Below are 25,853 nucleotides of genomic sequence, written 5' to 3' on the forward strand. Positions count from 1 at the left end.
GTGGTAGTGGGCACACGGTCCAGGGGACGGAGGCCCAAGGAAACAGGGGAACTGGGAGGGCTGCTGTGCGACAGGGGGGGACAGGCCAAGGGAACCCACTCTCCACAAGGCCCTCTCCTCCATCATGGGAGCATACCACCGCTCCCAGTAGACGATGGCGACGGTCCTGGCCAGGTTTCAGGAAATCCAGCTTCTGCAGGAGCAACAGTATATAGGGTTCAGGGAGGAACTAAGAAACATCAGTTCCGCCCTGGGTACCATCGTAGTGGCCCTGAATGAGTTAATCACCACATTGCGGACTACTGTGGCACCTCAAAGGGCCCCTGACACTAGCATGGACCAAGAACTGGCTACCACCTCCGCCGGCGCTAGTGGACAGGAGGCCCCGACAGAAGACCAACAGGCCACCAGAACCCCACCCCCTGCAGAAGGAGAACCACCCCGCAAGCGGGCCCTGAGATCCAGGAAGAAGACAGAGTAACATGTCAAGACCCCCGCCAACAAAGGATACCGCCCTGATTGTCATCCCACTGTCCCACATTGTCACCCTGTCCAACCTTAAACTGCCCCTGCTCCACTTCCCACAGGCATTTGGACAATGCACCTGTGAACCTGATAGTCTGGACTCTGCCATGGACAATCCTCCACCATCACCCCTCAACGATTTGCAACCACCCATCCAAATTAGAGCACTTGAATAAACACACTTATTGCACATAAACAATCTGGAGTCTGTCTGTGATTTTAACAAATGTATTAGACATGACAGTGCCAAAATTGTTATTCACATTGTGATGCCAACAAACCGCTGTCACACAGCTGTAGTCCATGGGGAAACAAAGCAGATGTCACGCAGTGGGGCCCACAGCTCTGAAAACGGAAGGGAAAGTCACAACACAGTTACCATACACTGGGGGAAAAAGTCAGACAGTAGAGAGGTAGGAGTCTTTAAGTAAATGTAATATGCCGGTGTGTACTCTTACCTGTGTGTCACTGAAAATATTGCTCTATTACTGTGTTCCTGTTGTCTATGTCGTCCTCTCCGGCTTCCTCTTCTTCACTCTCCACGGGCTCCACAGCTGCTACAACACCACCATCTGGACCATCCTCCTGCAGAAAAGGCACCTGGCGGCGCAAAGCCAGGTTGTGAAGCATACAGCACGCCACGATGATCTGGCACACCTTCTTTGGTGAGTACATTAGGGATCCACCTGTCATATGGAGGCACCTGAACCTGGCCTTCAGGAGGCCAAAGGTGCGTTCGATCACCCTCCTAGTCCGCCCATGGGCCTCATTGTAGCGTTCCTCTGCCCTGGTCCTGGGATTCCTCACTGGGGTCAGTAGCCAGGACAGGTTGGGGTAACCAGAGTCCCCTAATAGCCACACCCGGTGCCTCTGGAGTTGACCCATCACGTAAAGGATGCTGCTATTCCGCATGATGTACGCATCATGCACTGACCCAGGGAACTTGGCATTAACATGGGAGATGTACTGGTCTGCAAAACAGACCATCTGTACATTTATCGAATGATAACTTTTCCTGTTCCTGTACACCTGTTCACTTCTGCTGGGGGGGACCAAAGCAACATGTGTCCCATCAATGGCACCAATGATGTTGGGGATATGTCCAAGGGCATAGAAATCACCCTTCACTGTAGGCAAATCCCCCACCTCAGGGAAAACGATGTAGCTCCGCATGTGTTTCAGCAGGGCAGACAACACTCTGGACAACACCTTGAAAAACATAGGTTGAGACATCCCTGATGATATTGCCACTGTTGTTTGAAATGACCCACTTGCTAAGAAATGGAGTGCTGACAGCACCTGCACTACAGGGGGGATCCCTGTGGGTTGGCGGATGGGTGACATCAGGTCTCCCTCCAGCTGGGCACACAGTTCATGTATAGTGGCTCGGTCAAGCCTGTATGTCAGAATGACATGTCGTTCCTCCATTGTCGACAGGTCCACCAGCGGTCTGTACACGGGAAGATTCCTCCATCTCCTCGCATTGCCCAGCGGACGGTGCCTAGGAAGGACAACAACGAGCACAGAGTCAATCAACCCACAGGTACGTTCCCACAGCTTGCACACAACACGATTCACTATGCATTGAATGGCTTGTATGAGTGTTGGTGCAAGGCCTAGGTATGTGTGACGCAGTTGGTAATTAGGCCATGTGGGCCCTTGAAATGGCGGCTGCCTGACCTGTGAAGTGTGACAATGGGATGTGAGGTCAATGTGCTGGCGTGGCACACCGTGGCGGTAGGCGGTCGAAGACCGCGGTGCTAAGCCGCATTGGTTAACATAGAACCCTATGGGTTTCACGAGCCAATGACAATGTGTGCCGGCGGTCGCGGTACGCACCGCCGTGGTATGCACCGCCGCAGGCGTGACCGCCATTTTCTATCTACTTAATCACTCGATACCTGATCTTCCACAGGAGAGGACCTACACTGCAAGTGCTGCTGTGACCTCGGTCTGGAAGAGACAATGGCTGCTGCGACTGGGGAAAGGGCCCCTGCCTTCACTTCTGAAGAATTGGAGAAACTCGTGGATGGGGTACTCCCCCAGTATGCGCTACTCTACGGTCCTCCAGACCAACAGGTAAGTACACTGGGACCATGCTTTGTGGGCAATGCCTGGGTTGAGTCGGGTGGATGAAAGATGGTGGGGAGGGGAGCGATTGAGGCATGCATCAGACGACAGATGAGAGCATTGGCCACATGGCAAGGGTGGGGATGGGGGACCACTCACATCAAGCATGCAGAAGGTGATGATTTTTTTCTCCCCCTGTACATGTCACATAGGTCAGCGCCCACCAGAAAATCGCTATTTGGCGTGCCATCACCAAGGACGTCCGGACCCTGGGGGTCCACAACAGACGGGGCACCCGGGAGCAGGAAGACGGCAGAGGCTCTGCTGGGGATGGCCTCCCAACGTAGGAGGGGTGGCAGTCGTCAATTGACCCCCCTGATGTCCCGGATCCTGGCGGTGGCCTACCCCGATTTGGATGGGCGCGTGAGGACATCACAGCAGACACAAGGGGGTGAGTACACTCTCTTTCTGGTGACTTTGCGTGCAGTGGAAGTGTCTGGGTGGGGGAGGTGGGCTGTGGGTATCTCTAGGCCAGGGTGATTTCTGTAGGCTAGGCCCCTCCGTAAGGCATGGCCCTGTGCCCCCGCCCCCCACCTCTGTAGGGTGCCAAGTACAGCTATTCATGGCCCTGTGTCATCTATGTGTGCAGTTGTCGTCCATAGGCTTGTAGGCCATGTCCCACTGATTGAGTAGTGGACCCCAAGTGCGCAGCGTAGTGCAGGGGGCTTCTGTGTCTGTCCTCTCCGCCAACGGTAGCGGTAATCCATGCACTCAACATGTCTTTCTTTCTCCCCCCTCCCTTTTTTTGTGGTCTTCCTGTTAATGTGTGCATTAGCATCATCAGGTGGAGGAGAAGTGGCATCGGAGCACGAGGGAGCTGCATCCAACATGGCCCTGGAGGGCCATGCAACGGACTCTGAGTACACCAGTGGGACGGAGGGCGAGGGGAGCTCCACAGCGGGGACTCATGCTGATGTCAGTGGCAGCGACTCGTCCTCTGAAGGGAGCTCCCTTGTGGTGGCGGCAACATCCGTGCCCCCCGCAACAACAGGTACAGCCGCCACCCAGCGCACCAGCACCACCCTCCCAGCAGCCCCTCAGCGTTTGCCCCGTGCCCGCTCACCCAGGAAGGGGGGCATCTCCTTCGCCCCAGGCACCTCAGGCCCTGCCCCTGTCACCCCTGCTGCCCTCAGTGAAAAGGTCATTGACCTCCTGAGGACCATCATTGTTGGGCAGTCTACCCTTTTGAATGCCATCCAGGGTGTAGAAAGGGAGGTGCACCGGAGTAATGCATACCTGGAGGGCATTCATTCGGGTCAGGCTGCCCATCAGCGATCGTTCAACGCTCTGGCCTCAGCACTGACGGCAGCAATTGTCCCTGTCTCTAGCCTCCCCCCTCCAACTTCCTCCACCCAGACCCAATCCCCTGTACCTCTGCCTATCCCAGACACACCTACAGACCAGCCTGCACACACCTCAACACCCAAGGGAAGCTCATCCAGACATAAGCACCACACATCACACAAGCATTCACACAAGCAACATCCACATGCAGACACACCAACACCCACTGCCTCCACTGTGTCCCCCTCCTCCTCGTCTCCCTCCTCCCTCCCTGTGACGTCTCCACTCACACTTGCATGCACAACATCTTCAGCCACTACGTCCATCACCAGCACACCCACCAGAACACTCCGCACACGTGCAGTCACCACCCCCACTACCATTTACATGTCACCTGTGTCCTCTCCCAGTGTGTCTGTCACCCCCTCTTCCAAACCACACAAACGCAGGCAGCCACCCACCCAACAGCCATCCACCTCACGACAGCCTCCAGCCCAAGCACCTGCACCCAAAGACACCAGACTTCACACTCCTACAACCACATCCTCTTCCTCCACTCCCATACCCACTACACCTAGCCGTCCCTCTCTTTTCAAATTAATTTTCCTTTCCAAACTTGACCTCTTTCCAACAACTCCCCCACCCCGTCCATCTCATAAGACTGCAATCAGCACCTCAGCCACCACCAAACCAGGACCTACCAAGACTGTTGTCCAAGGACTGTGGAGTTCCCCACCCTCAAGGGCAACTAGTTCTGCTAGGAGCCAAGGCACGGCCAGCCCACCCCCGGAAAAACACCCAAAGATTACCAGTGCCCGGCGCGAGAGGCCAAGGACACCAGGGACCAAAATCCCTACCCTGGTTCCGGCTGGAAGTGGGGTGCCACCTGGCACACCGCCAAAGGTGGGAAAGGGCCACTGACGACCAGGGAAGGGTGGGAAGGGCAGCACACCCGACAAGTCCGGCAGCAGGCCAGCTGCCCAGGAGGGCCCCACCAGCCCCATCCCAGGTGTGCAGGAGGACACCCAGAGGCCCGGTACGGCAACCCAGGAGGGCCCCGCCAGACACAGCCCAGCTGCCCAGGAGGGCCCCGCCAGCCACAGCCCAGCTGCCCAGGAGGGCCCGCCAGCCACAGCCCAGCTGGGCAATGAAGGAGCGCCAGCCACAGCCCAGCTGGGCAATGAAGGAGCGCCAACTCAAGCACCGCTGAACAGGGCAAGGACCGCCAAGGCAAGCACCGCTGAACAGGGCAAGCACCGCTGAACAGGGCAAGGCCCGCCAAGGCAAGCACAGCTGAACAGGGCAAGCACAGCTGAACAGGGCAAGGACCACCAAGGCATGCACCGCTGAACAGGGCAAGCACCGCTGAACAGGGCAAGGACCGCCAAGGCATGCACCGCTGAACAGGGCAAGCACCGCTGAACAGGGCAAGCACAGCTGAACAGGGCAAGGACCGCCAAGGCATGCACCGCTGAACAGGGCAAGCACCGCTGAACAGGGCAAGGACCGCCAAGGCAAGCACCGCTGAACAGGGCAAGCACCGCTGAACAGGGCAAGGACCGCCAAGGCAAGCACCGCTGAACAGGGCAAGCACAGCTGAACAGGGCAAGGACCGCCAAGGCATGCACCGCTGAACAGGGCAAGCACCGCTGAACAGGGCAAGGACCGCCAAGGCAAGCACCGCTGAACTGGGCCCTTCATCTCAAGCACCGCTGCACTGGGCCCTTCATCTCAAGCACCGCTGCACTGGGCACCGCCGTCTCAAGCACCGCTGCACTGGGCCCTTCATCTCAAGCAGCGCTGCACTGGGCCCTTCATCTCAAGCACCGCTGCACTGGGCCCTTCATCTCAAGCACCGCTCCGCTGGGCACCGCCGTCTCAAGCACCGCTGCACTGGGCTCTTCATCTCAAGCACCGCTGCACTGGGCCCTTCATCTCAAGCACCGCTGCACTGGGCCCTTCATCTCAAGCACCGCTCCGCTGGGCACCGCCGTCTCAAGCACCGCTGAACAGGGCACCGCCGTCTCAAGCACCGCTGAACTGGGCCCTTCATCTCAAGCACCGCTGAACAGGGCACCGCCGTCTCAAGCACCGCTGAACTGGGCCCTTCATCTCAAGCACCGCTGCACTGGGCCCTTCATCTCAAGCACCGCTCCGCTGGGCACCGCCGTCTCAAGCACCGCTGAACAGGGCACCGCCGTCTCAAGCACCGCTGAACTGGGCCCTTCATCTCAAGCACCGCTCCACTGGGCACCGCCGTCTCATGCACCGCCGAACAGGGCCCTTCATCTCAAGCACCGCTCCGCTGGGCACCGCCGTCTCAAGCACCGCTGAACTGGGCCCTTCATCTCAAGCACCGCTGCACTGGGCCCTTCATCTCAAGCACCGCTGCACTGGGCCCTTCATCTCAAGCACCGCTGAACAGGGCACCGCCGTCTCAAGCACCGCTGAACTGGGCCCTTCATCTCAAGCACCGCTGGCACATTGGCGGAAGGGGCAGTGCCGCATCTGTGTCGGGCAGGGCTGCACGAAGCACTCTGGGCACCAGTCCCACTCCAGAACCAGTGGACACTGTCATCCACTTGAGAGACTGTGGCTTTGCACTCCCCAGGATGTAACAGTGGGCAACCCACCCACTGTAGAGACTTGAGAGTCTGTGGCTTTGCACTCCCCAGGATGGTACAGTGGGCAAGCCACCCACTGTATGGACTTGAGAGACTGTGGCTTTGGACTCCCCAGGATGGTACAGTGGGCAAGCCACCCACTGTATGGACTTGAGAGACTGTGGCTTTGCACTCCCCAGGATGGTACAGTGTACAAACCACCCACTGTATGGACTTGAGAGACTGTGGCTTTGCACTCCCCAGGATGGGACAGTGGCCATGGAGACCCCTCGTGGATCTGGCGTCGTGTACTCATGTGGCTGAGGTGCCCCCTCCTTCCCTTCCCCCTGAGGTGCCTGTATTTTTTCTATCTGATGCCCCTGCAGTGTTCTCTCCGTTGTTGTCAGGTATCCTGTGTGGGCCTTGCCCATGTGATTTGGGCCCAGTGGTCCACGGACAATGACTGCTAAAATTATCGGACTTTTAATATTTATGTATATATTAGTTTTAAATGTGTGATATCTTTATATGCCGATAATACAATATATTCGACTGTTTATGATCATTTCATTTTGTCTTTGCATTCTTCCGGGGGGTTTGGGGGTTGTAACAGTGATGTATTGCTATGCATTGATGTGTGTGTTGTAGTGGGTGACGGTGGTGGTGGGTGTGTAGCGTATGTGTGCCCGTAATATTTTCTCCTCCCCCCTCCCCTGTGTCGTAGGTGCAGTACTCACCGTAGTCTTCTGCGCCGGCGTTCGTGCTCCTGGTAGAGGAGCAGGAATACAATAGCTGGTAGGATGTGTAGTTCGGGTTCCATGTGGCCAGATTCCTCGTGGGGTGTATGGAGGTGACATTTGAAATGTCTGTTTCTGCCGTGTTTTTATCGGCGGGGCTACCGCCCCGGAAAATGTGGCGGATTGGTGGGTTGTGATAGGGTGGGCGGTACATTGACTCCCGCCTGTCTGTTGCCGGTGACCGCCGCGCTGTTTGTTTGTCCCGCCGTGGCGGTCGGAGTGTTAATGTGGCGGTCTCTGTTGGCGGTTTCCGCCAGGGTCAGAATTCCATTTTTTAAACCGCCAGCCTGTTGGCGGGTTAGCCCCCGCTTTAACACCGACCGCCAGGGTTGGAATGACCCCCTAAGTGCCAGGGCCTCTTTGGGAGGCCACTGCAGCTTCCACTACCCATTGCTCCTGCAAGGTCTGCTATGACCATAACAACACAACTACTAGTCATCGCACTCCTATAAGTGTGACGATTCACACTATTCCAGCACCCAACACTGCAAGGATGGCTTGGGTAGCAGGTATTTGTTCTTCTTAACCTAAGTTGAATTAATAAACGACTGTTGTATTGTTCATTTCTAAATTAGACAGACAGTCCACCATGTGGTAGACTGTCATAAGTGCCGATGTTGTCAATAAAGAGCCGGTGCAGAGCCCCAGAAACCACTGTTAGTGCGCCTGACCTTAATAAGTAAACTAACAAGGGGACGCGAATAGGTCGATGAACCTTTTGACTACGCTTAAGTTGTTCCCTCATATAAACCCAGTATCAATACCAATCAATAACAAATAATCAATCATTAGCATTAATAATCAATAGGAGTCAGTAATGGTCACACACCATGATCTTGCAGTCATGAATAAACACACTTTTATGTAAAAGTTAGAATATTTATTTCCCTATATTAACAATGCTAATGTTACGTAAAATAATCTCAGAACCAAATGATAAACATACAGAAACAATGCTGGCTGTCAAAAGCGATGAAAGAATCACAATCTAATTAAAGCTTGAGCTACTACACATTCCAAAGTTACAGTACAAATGAATAGCACGAATAACTGCACAAATGATATTACATACATTGAAATTCAGCAAAGAAAAGACATCAGCTCTTATTTCATGTAGCTCACTTCATAAGTGAGAACCCTAACTAACATCAGATTAGAATTAGCATGTTTGGGCTTCATGCAAAACAATTTAGTCGACACCAATTTGGAAAACATCCATGACTCTATCAAAATAGTGATGGGTACCTAGAAACAAAAGCAAATAGGCATGTCAAACAGTATCATAGTCAATATACTATTCCTCAGTTTGGATCAGCAAGCTGTGACAGTCTTCGTCCTCAGGACATCAGTTCGGTCAGCTAGGCATCAGGATTCAGCATCAAAGATCAAAAATCGTAAGTCTCTTGAAGCAAGGAAGTTAAGCATGGCTCTTCTCAAGATGATCAAGAAAGTAATAGCCTTACGAAAAGATAGAAAATGGGCAAATGCACTGCCAAATGGCAAAGTGCTGTCCTCTTCTCAGTGCAGCCTGGCAAAGTTAGATTTCCTAAAACTGCTTCCCAAGTCCCTATTGGTCAAGGATTGCATGTTCACACTTTGTCCAATAAAACTAAAACTTCAAATCTACATTTCTACTAGTACATGGTTCACATGTCGATGAATGGCTCCTCTTGTCCCGCTCCAGTCATTCAGCTCATCAGATAACAATATTGTTGCAGCTTATACTCCATTCAGAGTCTCACTTGTATTCTCTTGAGAAAGTCAATCTTGTACACATTACATTAACAATGTTCCGTTAGCAAGCAAGACTTTTAGCTACGAGCACATGGACAGTATAGTGGAAAATCACAATTTAATTCTCCAAGCAGACATTTTGTTAAACGCCTAAGAAATACAGCTTGACATGAGGCCATGCAATTAGGCCAAGACCTTGCTAAGTTAAGGCCTCCAATTAATAAACCTAATACATAAAACATAACCCTTCATATCACATATTACTACATTATTCAAACATAAGCTCATCATTTCATATTAATAAGCCGTCAATAAGTACACTTCGTGAACACTGGAGGCCACTCACATGGGTGCACTTTCAAATGCATGCATTATTTTTCTCTAAGTTAATGCAATTTCTACACAAACTCGACACTCAAATACATGAATATTCAGTATTAATGTCATTAAAACTTCTGAGTTAACACCACCGGGTCCAATTACGCACTGATATGAAGACTTTGCACTCCTCCAGTACTGTGCAACTCATAGTCGGGGTCTGTGTAGACTTGTAATGGTTAAAGTGTTAGGCAATATTTACCTGTGAATTTAAATTTAACAAAGGGAAGACTAGTTTCATCATTCTTGCACTGTCAATGTCAGAAAACTGTTGCATATGGCGACCTTTGTATGCAAAAGTCAAACCATCTCAGTAAAACTTTCTATTATGAGTCATTAAAAAGTGCATTGAAAGCACAGTATGTGTACAGGCAGGGGCGGCTCCTCCACTTAGGCGGAGAAGCATCGCCCACTGCTTTTAAGAAGGGAAAGGAAAAATAAAATGATAATAACAAAGCGTTATTATCATTTTATTTTTCCTGGGAGCTGGGTTAGAGCAGGGAGGGGATGGAGGGGACCGGAGGAGGCCTGGAGGAAGGAGTGGCGTGAACAATAAGGGGCATATTTATACTCCGTTTGCGCCGAATTTGCGTCGTTTTTTTGACGCAATTTCGACGCAAAACTAACTCCATATTTATACTTTGGCGTTAGTTCATGGAGTTAGCGTAATTTTTTTGCGTGAACACCTTCCTTGCGTTAATGATATGCAAGGTAGGCGTTCCCGTCTTAAAAAATGACTGCGCTGCATATGCGTTGTATTTATACTCCCGGGCAAAAATGACGCCCGGGAGTGGGCGGGACTAAAAAGCCCGCATTTGCGCCTCTTTTTAACGCCTGGGTCAGGGAAGGCGTTAAGGGACCTGTGGGCTCAGAATGAGCCCAGAGGTGCCCTCCGCTGCCCCCAGGGACACCCCCTGCCACCCTTGCCCACCCCAGGTGGACACCCAAGGAAGGAGGGACCCATTCCAGGGAAGAAAAGGTAAGTTGTGGTAAGTATTTTTTTTAAAAAAATTTGTGGCATAGGGGGGCCTGATTTGTGCCCCCCTACATGCCACTATGCCCAATGACCAGGCCCAGGGGACATAAGTCCCCTGGGCCTGGCCATTGGGCAAGGGGGCATGACTCCTGTCTTTGCTAAGACAGGAGTCATGTTAATGGCGTCTGGGCGCCCAAAGAAAATGGCGCAAATCGGGTTAAGACGATTTTTTTGCCTCAGCCTGACTTGCCCCATTTTGGGACGCCCAAACGCCATTTTCCCCCTACGCCGGCGCTGCCTGGTGTACGTCGTTTTTTTTCTCGCACACCTGGCAGCGCCGGTCGGCTAACGCCGGCTAACGCCATTCAATAAATACGGCGCCCGCATGGCACTTCAGAATGGCGTTAGCCGGCGCTAATTTTTTTGGCGCAAAACTGCGTTAGCGCAGTTTTGCGTCAAAAAGTATAAATATGGCCCTAAGTGTGCATGTCTGTTTGGACGGCTGGCCAAACAGGCATGCACACTTTGCATTTCTCCACCCGGCTGTTCAATACAGAAAGTGCACAGGCTCCCACTCCCTGAGTGAGCACTGAAGCAGGGTGCTCACACCCATCATGCCTCTACTGTTGTGTTGGTGACAGCAGCGTCTTGATTGGCTGGGAGCCTGTGCGCTGCCGGGAAGAGGACGGAGGAAACGTCAACGCGTCTCTGGAAGAAAAGTAAGTGTTTTTTTTTCTTTATTTATCCCCTTCCTCCCCACCAGCCCCGTTCAGTGCCAGCCACCACTGTGTACAGGAATGTATGAGTGTCTGCAAATTGGCATTCAGAAAATGTTGTTGATGCCCAGTTGCTGCAATAGAGGCTAGTACATCCAACTCAATGTTAAAGTGAATTTCTTATGCATTTATTAGTTTAGGACCAATGTATTTTTTTACGATTTACAGTTGTTCAAATATTGTTCTGCATAAATATGACTAAAATGGCCCTATTACGGTTGTATGTAAGAATAGGTCATTGTGCTATTAGATTTATTTTTTATTATTAACTTCAATGAAGCCAATTTTTTAAATTCCCTAGTGCACAAATAGGAGAGGTTACAAAGTTTTGGGCTGAGGTTGCCTTTTTCTCTTCCAGGTTCAAAGGCAGACCTTGCCCACCTCTCTGATTTATAGTACACACCCAATTTACATCAAAACCTTTGGCCAAAGGAAAAAAGAATATCGACGGCTTAACACAAGCAAAGGAGCATAAAAATATATGATCACTACTACTTTGTGTTTACCATGCTGCTGAGGTTGCCAGGACAGGCTAGTTGTTTTCCTTTGTTTGCTTTGGGCCATTAATGTAATTGAATCATTAATGCAGATATTAAGAAAGCATGTAAGGATTGTTAAACTTACAGAGGGAAGCTGGTCTAAGATTCTGTTCTTTCATGCTGCTTTTGCAAACCTTAGACTCCGATTAAGAATAATGGTGCTGGGCAAAGTTATGACGACATATCTGGAGGCAACAAATGTGAAATAAACTACCAAAACACAATTAGTGACTTGTAGCTTGGCAACTTCCAACTTGACCTGATTGTAAGTAAGGCACAACCTTAATGCACACCCCCTAAATATCAGCTGCGTGGAGTTCAGAAATTACTGGATGTGTAATTTGCACAGTTTTGAGTTTGAGAATTTTGAATGTGTGCACGTTTTAGACTAACATAAAGAAGTGTAAACTCATTTTCTTTTCACTGAGATATCTATAAGGTGGATTGTAGGAGTACATTACAGGGATCGAGTTGTGTACAAATTCTGTAAAACAAAATATTACGAGAGAATCCAATGAACGAAAATTGAAGGTCTATCCGATTGCCTTTTAATATAATTGTAAGCAAATAATTGAGATTGTCCCTTTTATGCTGAGCGTTTCAGAGATTCAGGGCTTAAACATTATCATGCAGCATGTCTCCATTATATTTGGGTCTTATCCATTCAGGCAGCAGTGAATACTTTGCGAGAGATATAGTTTCACTCATTACATTCTCTGCGATAACATTTTGCCACACCTGGCTTTGAAAATGAAACCTTCACCTGTCATTCTAAACTGGGAGACATTATCAATAAAGAGGAAGGTTATGTGCCAATAAGTGAAGCAGTGTGGTTGCCCTTCTATGACCTTTCTTCAGAATCTATATAGTATTCAGGTATTGGTCCCCAGTGAAATTAAAGTATATTCTGGTACTTGCAGTCTTGCAAGTTAGATCAATTTTAGCATTCTGGTGTTGGTCACCTGTGAGGACCCCTTGCAGTATTCTTTGACATCACATTCTTTCACATGACAATTATTCATAATGTTCCTAAATCTAAAGACTGTTACCTGGAAGCAATCTCATTACATATACTTCACAATATTTGCCAATATTCAGAGGAGCTCAGCCTCACCACGTGCTCTACAATAAAAAACTATTTTCAATGATTCATGCCAATGAAGAAAAGCTGGGATTATGCAAGACCAAGAAGTCAAAATGAAGTGGAACATGGATTTCCAAACCTTACTGAAATACTCAATCATGCCTTTTTGAAAAACATCAGTTTTTTAGCATTTGTATTCTGTATTCTACAGTCCAAGAATACATTAGCACACCAATGTCTTCGACAAAACACCGGAAGGTAAGTGCATATAGGGAAGAATAGATTTAGTATTCTTAACGCCACTTCTTTGTGCCTTGACTATATACATATATGTCATCAAGTTACATAGATTTGGAGTTAGGAATAAAAAATCTATACCCACCTATCTTTAAATTTTTTTGTTCCTCAATATTCTGTCTGATATCAGTGACAAATGATAGTTTGTAGTCTATATTCAGGATCCACATCAAAGTTAAACATATATTAACTCTATCGTTTAGCAGCAATGGTTCATACATGTTCCGGATAGATGACTTAGATGGCAGAAAGCAGATGAATATGCATACATTAGAATTTTCTCTAGTTTTTCAAAACTGTTGAAGAAGTTCATGTGGAATGAAAGAGTCTGATGGATGGCATCCCCGTGACATAATGATTTCCCGGAGCCTCTATGACTTCCAAAAACTGTTCTATAGACAGCAGAGCTCTGAACAGAGTTTGAACTTGAGTTTTTGATCAAGATCTTCTCATCTTGTGTGATATTCTGCTGTATGTGCAGAGATGTTTGAAGGCATGGGCAACGTGGGCTATGTCCTAGGGCCCCAGCCTTTCAGGAGGATCCATGATACAGCCAGCTCTTTTCTGCAGAGCCTTGCCTGATGACCTTGAATAATTATCAAAAAGATTTGCCTTACTTCCATTTGACCGTTAACTTATCTTTAATGTGGGTGATGTGTGAGAGTTTATTACAGACATTGGGGGTCATTATGAGTTTGGCGGTCAGAAATGTCTGACCCCCAATCTCCAGATGAGGAGACCGCCACAGTGCTGGCGATCTCCCCACCAGGCTCATTACAACTTTCCTACTGGGCTGACGGACGAGAACCAAGGTTCCCGCCTGTCAGCCCAGAGGGAAAGATGCACTAGTATTGTTCCTAGCTCATAATTGAGCTGGTGGAAATGCTGCTGCACGCAGGGTAAACCAGCACCCTTGAAATGTGCACTGTCTGCATAGCAGTCAGTGTGTATTTTAAGGGTGCTGGGCAGGGGGACCCCTGCACTTGTTCTCTGCCAGCCTATTCATGGGCGTCAGGCTGCCATGAAAAGGCTGGTGGCGAGCAAGGTACTAATTAACAGAACAGCGCTGACTTCATTTCCGCCCTGATTGATCACAACCAAGACCACCATCATCCCATCGGGATCAGAGATCCTGGTGGAGACGGCGGTCCCCTGGCACTTGGAGCACCATATTCATAATGTGGTGGTTAGACTGCCACAGCTGCAGTGGTCCGACAGCCACCATGAGTCTGGCGGTCTTGAGACTGCCAGGCTCGTAATCAGGCCCATTGTGCAGAGACTGCCATGAAAAGGCTGGTGGAGAACAAGGTAATACTTAACAGGACAGCACTGACTTCAGCTCCGCCCTGATTGATCACAACCAAGACCACCATCATCCCATCGAAATCAGAGACCCTGGCGGAGAAGACAGTCCCCTGATGGTTGGTCCACCAGGGTCGTAATGTGGCGGTTAGACCGCCACAGCTGCGGTGGTCCGACAGCCACTGTGAGTCTTGCGGTTTTGAAACTTCCAGACTCGTAATCAGGCCCATTGTGCAGAGAAATGGTGTGTTTATGTTTCATGCAACATCCATACAAAAAACCTTTGAGATCAAAACAGAACCTCACAAATGAGAAATGGGAGACTGTCACAGAGATTTTTGACACTAATATTGAAAACACAGGTCACTAACCCTGAATATTCGATTTAAACACATTTAGAATTTGGACTGCCAGTGACCTGGCCAAATAGGACATGAAAGAGCTGAAATTCGATAATAAATTCAAAGCTGTTCAGAGCAGGGGCCCCCAAAATATGTTTAGCCCAGAGCCCCAAAATTCTTAACCAGACCTCTAATGAGTAAGTCTCACTCTTAACAAGCGAGACTTGAGGTCTCCATATTACATAAGGGGTTAATTGCATTTGCCATTAGAAATGGAGCAATTCTTATGAGGATCTCAGACCACTCACTATTGAAAGGAAGGTTATGGGTGAGGAAGGTTGTCCTACAGTCATCAAATCCTAATATGGTACATACACAAGACATATCTCACTGCCTGCGGGAATCATTTGAATGGATCTGCCCCATTTACATTGTTGAAAAGAGGAGCCATATCCAATCCACTAAACACCATAATGATTTTTAATCCGCATTGCCCAATGATTAAGCCATTTATGCTTAATCAATTACAAAAGTATTTGAGGAAAATGATATAAGTCCGTAAAACAAAAAAGTCTTTGTAGCTATGCTTTAATACTCTTTCTTTCTATCCTACTCAACATGTATTTTAAAAACTATGGCCCTCATTACAACATTGGTGGTAAAAGCCGCTTACCGGCGTGCAGAAAGCCGCCAACACACCACCGCGGCCGCAGAAATCCGCCACAGCTATTGTGACCCACAGCTCGGAATCCGCCAAAATTCAGACACCCACACAAGTCTGCCACACCAAAGGTCAGTGATAAACTGCCAAAAACAAAACCTCCACTGTCACGCCAACAGAAATACACCCACACTATCACGACCCACGAATCCACACAGCGGTCTTTCAACCACGGTATTCCATTGGTGGTACATACCGCTGCGCTCAAAATACACACACATTTACAAAACACTACCACATTGGACAATTCAAAATACACACACCTGATACACATACACACACCACTCCCATACACCTATTACAATATAAAACACACACCCACATCACCCACAAACCCCTAAGACCAGAATCACCGAGAGAAGGCCAGAGAGAGACACCACAAACAACTACCAAGCATCCACAGGCACACAATACCATCACCCACATAACTTCCACGCACCTCACACAGCACACCACTAAATATCACCCCACTTATCACTACACACCCCACCCCACACATCACCCACACCACCCCATGGCACAGCAAAGACACCCCAGGTTCTCTGAGGAGGAGCTCAGGGTCATGGTGGAGGAAATCGTCCGGGTAGAGCCACAGCTATTCGGATCACAGGTGCAGCACACCTCCATAGCTAGGAAGATGGAGCTATGGCGACGAATAGTGGACAGAGTAAGTGGGACAGCACCCAAGAAATAGGGATGAAATCAGGAAGAGGTGGAACGACCTACGGGGGAAGGTGCGTTCCGTGGTCTCAAGACACCACCTTGCGGTTCAGTGGACTGGCGGCGGACCCCCACCTCCTCCCCCACAACTAACAACATGGGAGGAGCAAGTCTTGGCGATTCTGCATCCTGAGGGCCTCGCAGGAGTAGATGGAGGAATGGACTCTGGTAAGTCAAATCTTAACTATTACGTCCCCCACCCTACCTGCATGCTATCACAAACCACCCCCATCACTCCAACTCCTGACAAATGTCCCAATATCACAAACCACACATCCAAACACCAAGCCCTGCATGCAACAACAAAGCATGGGCACCCATCACCAATGCATGCCCACTGCACATACCCATACACCCCCCTAAAACACCATCACACAAGGTCCCACACAGGAATGCAAGCACTGGGGTGCACGGTCACCAACCTATTTTACACCATAGCACACACAGATGTAATAAACATCCTTTTATACCCCTGCAGGACCCCTACCCAATGTCACCGGACAGGAGGGTCCACACATGTCCACACCACCAACAGAAGAGGCCCACAGTGATGACAGCAGCTCTGTCCAACTGGATCTAGGTGACCAGCCCGGCCCATCGGGGACCTCGGGACAGTCGGTTCCCCTCACACAGTCACAGGCCACCACAGAGCTTCCCTCCCCTGGAAACACCAGCACAGCACGCACCCAGCGGGCCCATACCTCTGTCCCGAGGACACCTCAATCAGCAGTGTGTCCACCACTACAGGGAACCCAGGATAACCCACCGCCCCAACAAAAACAGGGACCTGGCGCAGTGGTAGTGGGCACACGGTTCAGGGGAAGAAGGCCCAGGGAAACAGGGGAACTGGGAGGGCTGCTGTGCGACAGGGGGAGGACAGGCCAAGGGAACCCACTCTCCACGAGGCCCTCTCCAACATCATGGGAGCCTACCACCACTCCCAGGAGAAGATAGCAGTGGTACTGGCCAAGTTTCAGGAGACCCAGCGTCTGCAGGAGGAACAGTATATGGGCTTAAGGGAGGAACTCAGATCCATCAATTCCACCCTGGGCACCATCGTAGGGGTGCTGAAGGAAGTACTCAACACCAGGAGGGACACTCTGGCACAACAAGGGGCGCCTGACACTAGCCTGGACGATGAACTGCCCAGCACCTCCGGCGGCACTAGTGGACAGGACGCCCCACCACAGGACCACCACACCAGCACCCCACCCCCTGCAGAAGGAGAACCATCCTGCAAACGGTCCCTGAGATCCAGGACAAAGACAGAGAACGATGCCAAGACCCCTGCCAAGAAATGAGATCACACTGAATGTCATCCTTCTGTCCCACTTTGTCACCCTGTCTATCCTCAAACTGCCCCAGAGCCACTTCCAATGCTCATTTGGGCAATGCACCTGTGAGACTAATAAACTGGACTCTGCAATGGACATTCCTCCACCATCACCCCTCACCATTTTACAACCCTCTCCAATATTGAGCACTTAAATAAACACCCTTGAAGCACAAAACAATCTGGAGTCAGTCGGTGATTTCGAAATAGTGTATTAGCAATTACAGTGTCAAAATGCTCTTTCAAATGTAATGTCAACATACCTATGTCACACAGCTCTAGTCCATGAGGAAACACAGCAGATGTCACACAGTGGGACCCACATCTGTGAAATCGTAAGGGAAAGTGACAACTCAGTGACCATACACTGGGTAAAAACGACAGACAGTAGAGAGGTAGTAATGTTGAAGTACATGTAGTAGGCAGGTTTGTATTCTTACCTGTGTCTCACTATTGCAGGATCACCGAGTTCCTGTTGTCGATGTCCTCTTCTTCTGCTTCCTCGTCTTCACTGTCCACAGGCTCCACAGCTGCAACAACACCGCCATCTGGACCATCCTCCTGCAGAAAAGGCACCTGTTGTTGCAAAGCTAAGTTGTGAAGCATACAGCAGGCCACGATGATCTGGCACACCTTCTTTGGTGAGTAGAATAGGGATCCACCTGTCATATGGAGGCACCTGAACCTGGCCTACAGGAGGACGAAGGTCCGCTCTATTATCCGCCGAGTTCGCCCATGGGCCTCATTGTAGCATTCCTCTGCCCTTGTCCTGGGATTCCTCACTGGGGTCAGTAGCCATGACAGGTTGGGGTAACCAGAGTCACCTGCAAATGGTGAGGGACAACTGTTAGACACACACTAACCTGTAGGGATATCCCCAGACCCAGACAACCATTCCCACTGACTTGCTTCCAGGTGCTCACCTAATAGCCACACACGGTGCCTCTGGAGCTGACCCATCACATAAGGGATGCTGCTATTCCGCAGGATGTAAACGTCATGCCCTGTGCCAGGGAATTTGGCATTCACATGGGAGATGTACTTTTCTGCCAAACACACCATCTGCACATTCATGGAATGATAACTCTTCCGGTTTCTGTACACCTGTTCACTCCTGTAGGGGGGGGGGACCAAAGCCACATGTGTCCCATAAATGGCACCTATGATGTTGGGGATATGTCCCAGGGCATAGAAGTCACCTTTCACTGTAGGCAAATCCTCCACCTGAGGGAAAACGATGTAGCTCCACATGTGTTTCAGCAGGGCAGACAACACTCTGGACAACACGTTGGAAAACATAGGCTGGGACATCCCTGATGCTATGGCCACTGTTGTTTGAAATGACCCACTTGCAAGGAAATGGAGTGCCTACAGCACCTGCACTTGAGGGGGGATTCCTGTGGGATGGCGGATAGCTGACATCAGGTCTGGCTCCAACTGGGCACACAGTTTCAGGATTGTGGCATGATCAAGCCTGTAGGTGATGATCACATGTCTTTCCTCCATTGTCGACAGGTCCACCAGCGGTCTGTACACCGGAGGATGCCGCCATCACCTCACATGTCCCAGCGGACGGTGCCTATGAAGGACAACAGCGAGCACAGAGTCAACCAACTCAGAGGTAAGTACCCACAGCTTACATAGAACACAAATCATAATCTGAAATTTGGCCTGTATGAGTGTTGAGGCAATGCCTAGGTATGTGTGACGCAGTTAAAAATTAAGCCATGTGGGACCCTGAAATGGCGGATGCCTGATCTGTAAAGTGGGACAATGGGATGTGATGTACCTGCGATGGTGTTGTACACGGTCGCGGTAGGCAGTCGAAGACCGCTGGGCAATTCTGCATTGGTTAACATTGGACCCTATGGGTCGCAGGAGCCAATGACGATGTACGCCGGCGGTGACGGTACGCACCACCGCGGACGTGACCGCCATTCTCTATTTGTTTAATCACTCGATACCTGATCTTCGACAGGAGAGGACCTACACTGCAAGTGCTGCTGTGACCTCGGTCTGAAAGAGACAATGGCTCGTGCGTCTGGGGAAAGGGCCCCCTCCTTCACAACGGAGGAGTTGGAGAAACTCGTGGATGGGGTTCTCCCCCAGTACATGTTACTCTACGGTCCTCCAGACAAACAGGTCAGTACACTGGGAGCATGCTGTATGGGCTATGCCTGTGTGGAGTGGGGTGGATGAAAGATGGGGGGGAGATTGAGGCGTGCATGAAACGACGGTGAGTGCATGTGCCACATGGCAAGGGTAGGGATGGGGCAATGACTGTGACGGTTCAGTTCGTAATAACTTTTCTTTTCCCCCTGTACAATTCATGTAGGTCAGCGCCCACCAGAAAAAGGATATTTGGCGTGCCATCGCCAAGGAAGTCCGGACCCTGGGGGTCCACCACAGACGGATCACCCACTGCCGTAAAAGATGGGAGGACATTCGCCACTGGAGCAAGAAAACGCTGGAGGCCCAGCTGGGGATGGACTCCCAACATGGTACGGGTGCCCGTCGCATCATGACCCCCCTGATGTTCAGGATCCTGGCGGTGGCGTACCCGGAGTTGGATGGGCGCTTAAGGGCATCACAGCAGCCACAAGGGGGTGAGTACACTCTGATTATGCTGATTTTGCACGCAGTGGAGGTGTCTGGGTGGGGGAGGTGGGTTGTGGGTTTCCCTAGGCCAGGGCAAATGTGCTAGTTAGGTCACCTTGTTCTGGCAGACCCTGTGGCACCCACCCCACCTGTGTACAGTGCCAGGTTCACCTAATCAGGCTCCTGTGTCATCCATGTGTGCAGATGTCGGCCATAGCCTTGTAGACCATGTCTCAGGGATTGAACAGTGGAGCCCAAGTGCGCTGCGTAGTGCAGGGGGCTTCTGTGTCTGTCGTGTCCGCCAATGGTAGCAGTAATGCATGCACTCAACATGTCTTTCTTCTGTCGTCCCTACCTTTTTGTGGTCTCCCTGTTCTTGTGTGCATTAGCATCATCATGCGGAGGAGCAGTGGCACCGGAGCAGGCGGGAGCTGCATCCCACATGGCCCTGGAGGGCGAGACAACGGACTCAGAGTTCACCAGTGGGATGGAGGGCGAGAGGAGCTCCACGGCGGGGACAGGAGCTGACACCAGTGACACAGACTCATCCTCTGATGGGAGCTCTCTTGTGATGGCGGCAACATCTGTGCCCCCCGCATCTACAGGTACAGCTGCCACCCCCCCTACCAGCACCGCCCTCCCAGCAGCCCTTCAGCCTTTGCCGCGTGCCCGCTCACCCAGGAGGGTGGGCATCACCTTCGCCCCTAGGCACCAGTCAACCCTGCTGCCCCTTAGTGAGTAGGCCATTGATCTCCTCAGGTCCCTCACTGTTGGGCAGTCTACCATTTCGAATGCCATCCAGGGTGTAGGAAGGCAGTTGCAACAAACAAATGCATTCCTGGAGGGCATTCATTCTGGTCAGGTGGCCCTTCAGCAAGCTTTTCAGACTCTGGCCTCAGCACTTATGGCAGCCATTGTCCTTGTGTCTAGCCTCACTCCTCCAACTTCCTCCACCCAGACCCAATCCCCTCTACCTCAGCCTATCCCAAGCATACCTTCAGACCAGCATGCACACACCTCAACACACAAGGGAAGCTCTGGCAAACATAAGCACCACACATCCCACAGGCACTCATGCATGCATCATACACATGCAGACACACCAACATCCACTGCCTCCACTGTGTCCCCCTCCTCCTCATCTCCCTCCTCCCTCCCAGTCTCGTCTACATTCACACCTGCATGCACTACATCTACAGCCACTACTTCCATCACCAGCACACACTCCACCACACCACACTCACGTGCAGTCACCACCCCCACTGCCATTCACACGTCCCCTGTGTCCTCTCCCAGTGTGTCTGTGACGCCACTTCCCAAGATACACAAACGCAGGCACACACCCACCCAACAGCCATTCACCTCACAACAGCCTCCAGTGCATGCACCTTCACCCAAAGTCACCAAACGGACACCTCCTACAACCACAACCTCTTCCTCCACTCCCAAACCCCCTCCAGATACCCGTCCCAGTGTTCCCAAGAAACTTTTCCTGTCCAACCTTGACCTCTGTCCCTCACCTCCCCCACCCCGTCCGTCTCCTAGAGCCCAACTCTCCAGGTCCCAACCTAGCACTTCAGCCACAACATCTCCGGGACCAGTGGTGCCTGTAGTCACTGGAATCTAGAGTGCACCGGCCACCAGGGCAGCCAGTGTGGCACGTAGCCACAGCACGGACAGTTCCCCCACCTGTCAAGCATCAAAAGTTGGCCAGTGCCCGGCGGGAGAGGGGGAAGACTCCAGCCACCAAAATCGCTCCCAGGGGTACAGATGGGAGTGTGGAGTCAGGTCAGGAGCAGCACGGCAGAGAAGACCGCCATCATCCCCGCAGCCAAGGAGGCCACCGCCACCCGCCCAGCCGCCCAGGAGGCACCACCAGCACCAGCCCCGCTGCCCAGGAGGCCACCACCAGCACCAGCCCCGCTGCCCAGGAGGCCACCGCCATCATCACCGCTGCCCAGGAGGCCACCGGCAGCACCAGCCCTGCTGCTCAGGAGGCCACCGCCAGCACCAGCCCTGCTGCCCAGGACAGGACCGGCAGCACCAGCCCTGCTGGCCAGGAGGCCACCGCCATCATCCCCGCTGCCCAGAAGTCCACCGCCAGCACCAGCCCTGCTGCCCAGGAGGCCACCGCCAGGACCAGCCCTGCTGCCCAGGACAGGACATGCAGCACCAGCCCTGCTGCCCACGACAGGACCACCAGCACCAGCCCCGCTGGGCCAGATAGGACCGCCAGCACCAGCCCCACTAGGCCATTAAGGACCGCCAGCACCAGCCCTGCTGGGCCAGACAGGACCGCTAGCAGGATGAAGCACTCTGGGCACAAAGCCCCCTCCAGAACCAGTGGAGACACACATCCACTACCTCTATCCTTGGCAGGATGAAGCACTCTGGGCACAAAGCCTCCTCCAGAACCAGTGGAGACTGTTATCCACTTGAGAGACTGTGACTTTGCACTCCCCAGGATGGAACAGTGGGCAAACCACCCACTTGTGAGACTTGAGAGACTGTGGCTTTGCACTCCCCAGGATGGAATAGTGGGCAACCCACCCACTGTAGAGACTTGAGAGACTGTGGCTTTGCACTCCCCAGGATGGAACAGTGGGCAAACCACCCACTGTAGAGACTTGAGAGACTGTGGCTTTGCACTTCCCAGGATGGAACAGTGGGCAAACCACCCACTGTAGAGACTTGAGAGACTGTGGCTTTGCACTCCACAGGATGGAACAGTGGGCAAACCACCCATTGTAGAGACCTGAGAGACTGTGGCTTTACACTCCCCAGGATGGAACTGTGGGCAAACAACCCACTGTAGTGACTTGAGAGACTGTGGCTTTGCACTCCCCAGGATGGAACAGTGGGCAAACCACCCACCGTAGTGACTTGAGAGACTGTGGCTTTGCACTCCCCAGGATGGAACAGTGGGCATGTGGCCCCCTCCTGGATTTGGCGTCGTGCACTCAACAGGCTGAGGTGCCCCCCCTTTCCCTTCCCCCTGAGGTGCCTGTTTTCTTGCTATCAGATGCCCCTGCAGTGTTCTCTCCGTCATTTCGGGGATTGAGTGTGGGCCTCGCCCATACCGTGTGGGCCCAATGTTCCACGGACTTCAATGGAGCACTACCTGGACTACTATTCTTGGTGTTTATTTTGTTTATAGTGCATTTATGTATTTTTGCGTACTGGATTTTAATATATTGCAATGGTTACACTCATTTCCTTTTGTCCTTGCATTCTTCCCGGGTGGTCTGGGGGGTGTAACTGTTATGTATCATGCTGTATTAGTGTGTGTGTTGTCGTGGGTGAGGGTGCGGGTGGGTGTGTTGCATGTTGCCTGTGTGTGTCACTGTTTTTCCCCTTCCCACTACCCTGTGTCGTAGGTGCAGTACTCACCGTGGTCTTCGCCGCTGGTGTTCGTGCTCCTGGTAGAGGAGCAAGAAGATAAGGGCTGGCAGGATGTGGAGCTCGGGTTCCATGGCGTCCTGATTCCTCGTGGGGTGTGTAGAGGTGAGCGTTTTCCCTTCGAAGTCATGTTTCCGCTGTGTTTTTGTTTGCGGTAAATCCACGCCGGAAAAAGGTGGTGGATTGTCCTGTTGTGATACTGTGGGCGGTACATTGTCCTCCGCCTGTCTGTTGGCGGTGACCGCCAAGCTGTTTGTTTGTACCGCCGTTGCGGTCGGAGTGTTAAAGTGGCTGTCTTTGTTGGCGGTTTCCGCCACGGTAATAATTCCATTTTTTTTACCACCAGCCTGTTGGCGGTCTTACCGCCGCTTTAACACTGACCGCCAGGGTTGTAATGACCACCTATATGTTAACAACAGGTCAAAATATTTGCTTTTTTTCAACAATTCACACGGAATGCTTGGCACTCTATGCTTAATAGCAGACTATCGTCCCAGGAATGGTAAGGAGCTGGTGGTGACTTTCGTAGGTTTTATAACTAAATTATATACATGTTTTTCTATTAGTTCAAAAATTCTTATGATGACTTAGCCATCAAACATAGATGTTACTGTGCAACAACTACTGGAAAATCCATCATTTTTAAATTATTATATTTTTATGGGGAGATGGTAAATAATATCTTTCATTAAAAAAGATATATACAGTTAATGTACATCGCACTTGGTGATATATCACATTAAACAATTTTATGAATTTTTGCAGAAGGAAACCAGCTTGCAGCAGTGAGATAGCATGCATTAGTGCCACAGCCACTTAAATCACAAACCGCATGCTGATAATGGTAGAGACTTCTCCAGGACTTTGTACAATATGTAAGGATTCACCTTTATTTTTTGCTCACATGTCTATACATTTAGTTGAATGTTCAGGGAATATTTCACTTTTTACTATGTCTGACAGATCCAAAATGTGATCTTTTCCAGCACCATATGTGAACTGGGTGAAAATCAAACGCACTGACCTGTGACCATTTTTCCTATTACTGGGCTGAAGCTTAATTTCCTGATTCGGGAGGTGTCCCATGCAATACACACCTTCCCAAGATTTTTGTTTGCAGTTTGCGTGCTCCACTTAAGGGCAACAGAGCTGTTTACATAAGCACCAGTTACATTACACAAAGTCAGATTCACTTTTTATTCATTGGGAGATCAGGTGATTTCCTCATGATCACATGCTGTTGAGCTAACCCGGAGATTCACCCCTGTATCCCCAGTTCAAAATTCGGCCGCTCCGGCTGTAAAGCCACAGCCTTTCTCTTTTTTAATTTTTTAACTCTAGCTCTATCAGGGTTGGAATTTGTAAAAAAAAGTGCATTTTAGGTCCCCATAAATTGTGGGCGAGGGTGTGGCGGAGGAAGTGATGAAGTCAAAAGGGGCAGAACTTGAAAAGCAGAGTCTGAAAGTCAATGTATGTACTTAGGCCCATATTTATACTTTTTGATGCAAAACTGCGCCAACGCAGTTTTGCGTCAAAAAAATTTGCGCCGGCTAACGCCATTCTGAAGCGCCATGCGGGCGCCGTATTTATTGAATGACGTTAGCCGGCGTTAGCCGCCTGCGCTGTCTGGTGTGCGTTAAAAAAAACGACGTACACCAGGCAGCGCCGGCATAGGGGGAAAATGGCGTATGGGCGTCCACAAATGGTGCAAGTCAGGCTGAGGCAAAAAAATCGCCTCAACCCGATTTGCGCCATTTTTTTACGACACCCATCCCCCATTGAAATGACTCCTGTCTTAGCAAAGACAGGAGTCATGCCCCCTTGCCCAATGGCCATGCCCAGGGGACTTCTGTCCCCTGGGCATGGTCATTGGGCATAGTGGCATGTAGGGGGGCACAAATCAGGCCCCCCTATGCCACAAAAAAATAAATAAAAATACTTACCTGGACTTACCTTAATGTCCCTGGGGTGGGTCCCTCCATCCTTGGGTGTCCTCCTGGGGTGGGCAAGGGTGGCAGGGGGTGTCCCTGGGGGCAGGGGAGGACACCTCTGGGCTCATTCTGAGCCCACAGGTCCCTTAACGCCTGCCCTGACCCAGGCGCTAAAATCCGGCGCAAATGCGGGTTTTTTAGTCCCGCCCACTCCCGGGCATCATTTTTGCCCGGGAGTATAAATACGACGCATATGCATCGCAGTCATTTTTTAAGACGGGAACGCCTACCTTGCATATCATTAATGCAAGGAAGGTGTTCACGCAAAAAAATGACGCTAACTCCATGAACTTTGGCGCTAGACGCGTCTAACGCCAAAGTATAA

This window comes from Pleurodeles waltl, chromosome 10, assembly GCF_031143425.1.
Source record: "Pleurodeles waltl isolate 20211129_DDA chromosome 10, aPleWal1.hap1.20221129, whole genome shotgun sequence".
Classification (NCBI taxonomy): domain Eukaryota; kingdom Metazoa; phylum Chordata; class Amphibia; order Caudata; family Salamandridae; genus Pleurodeles; species Pleurodeles waltl.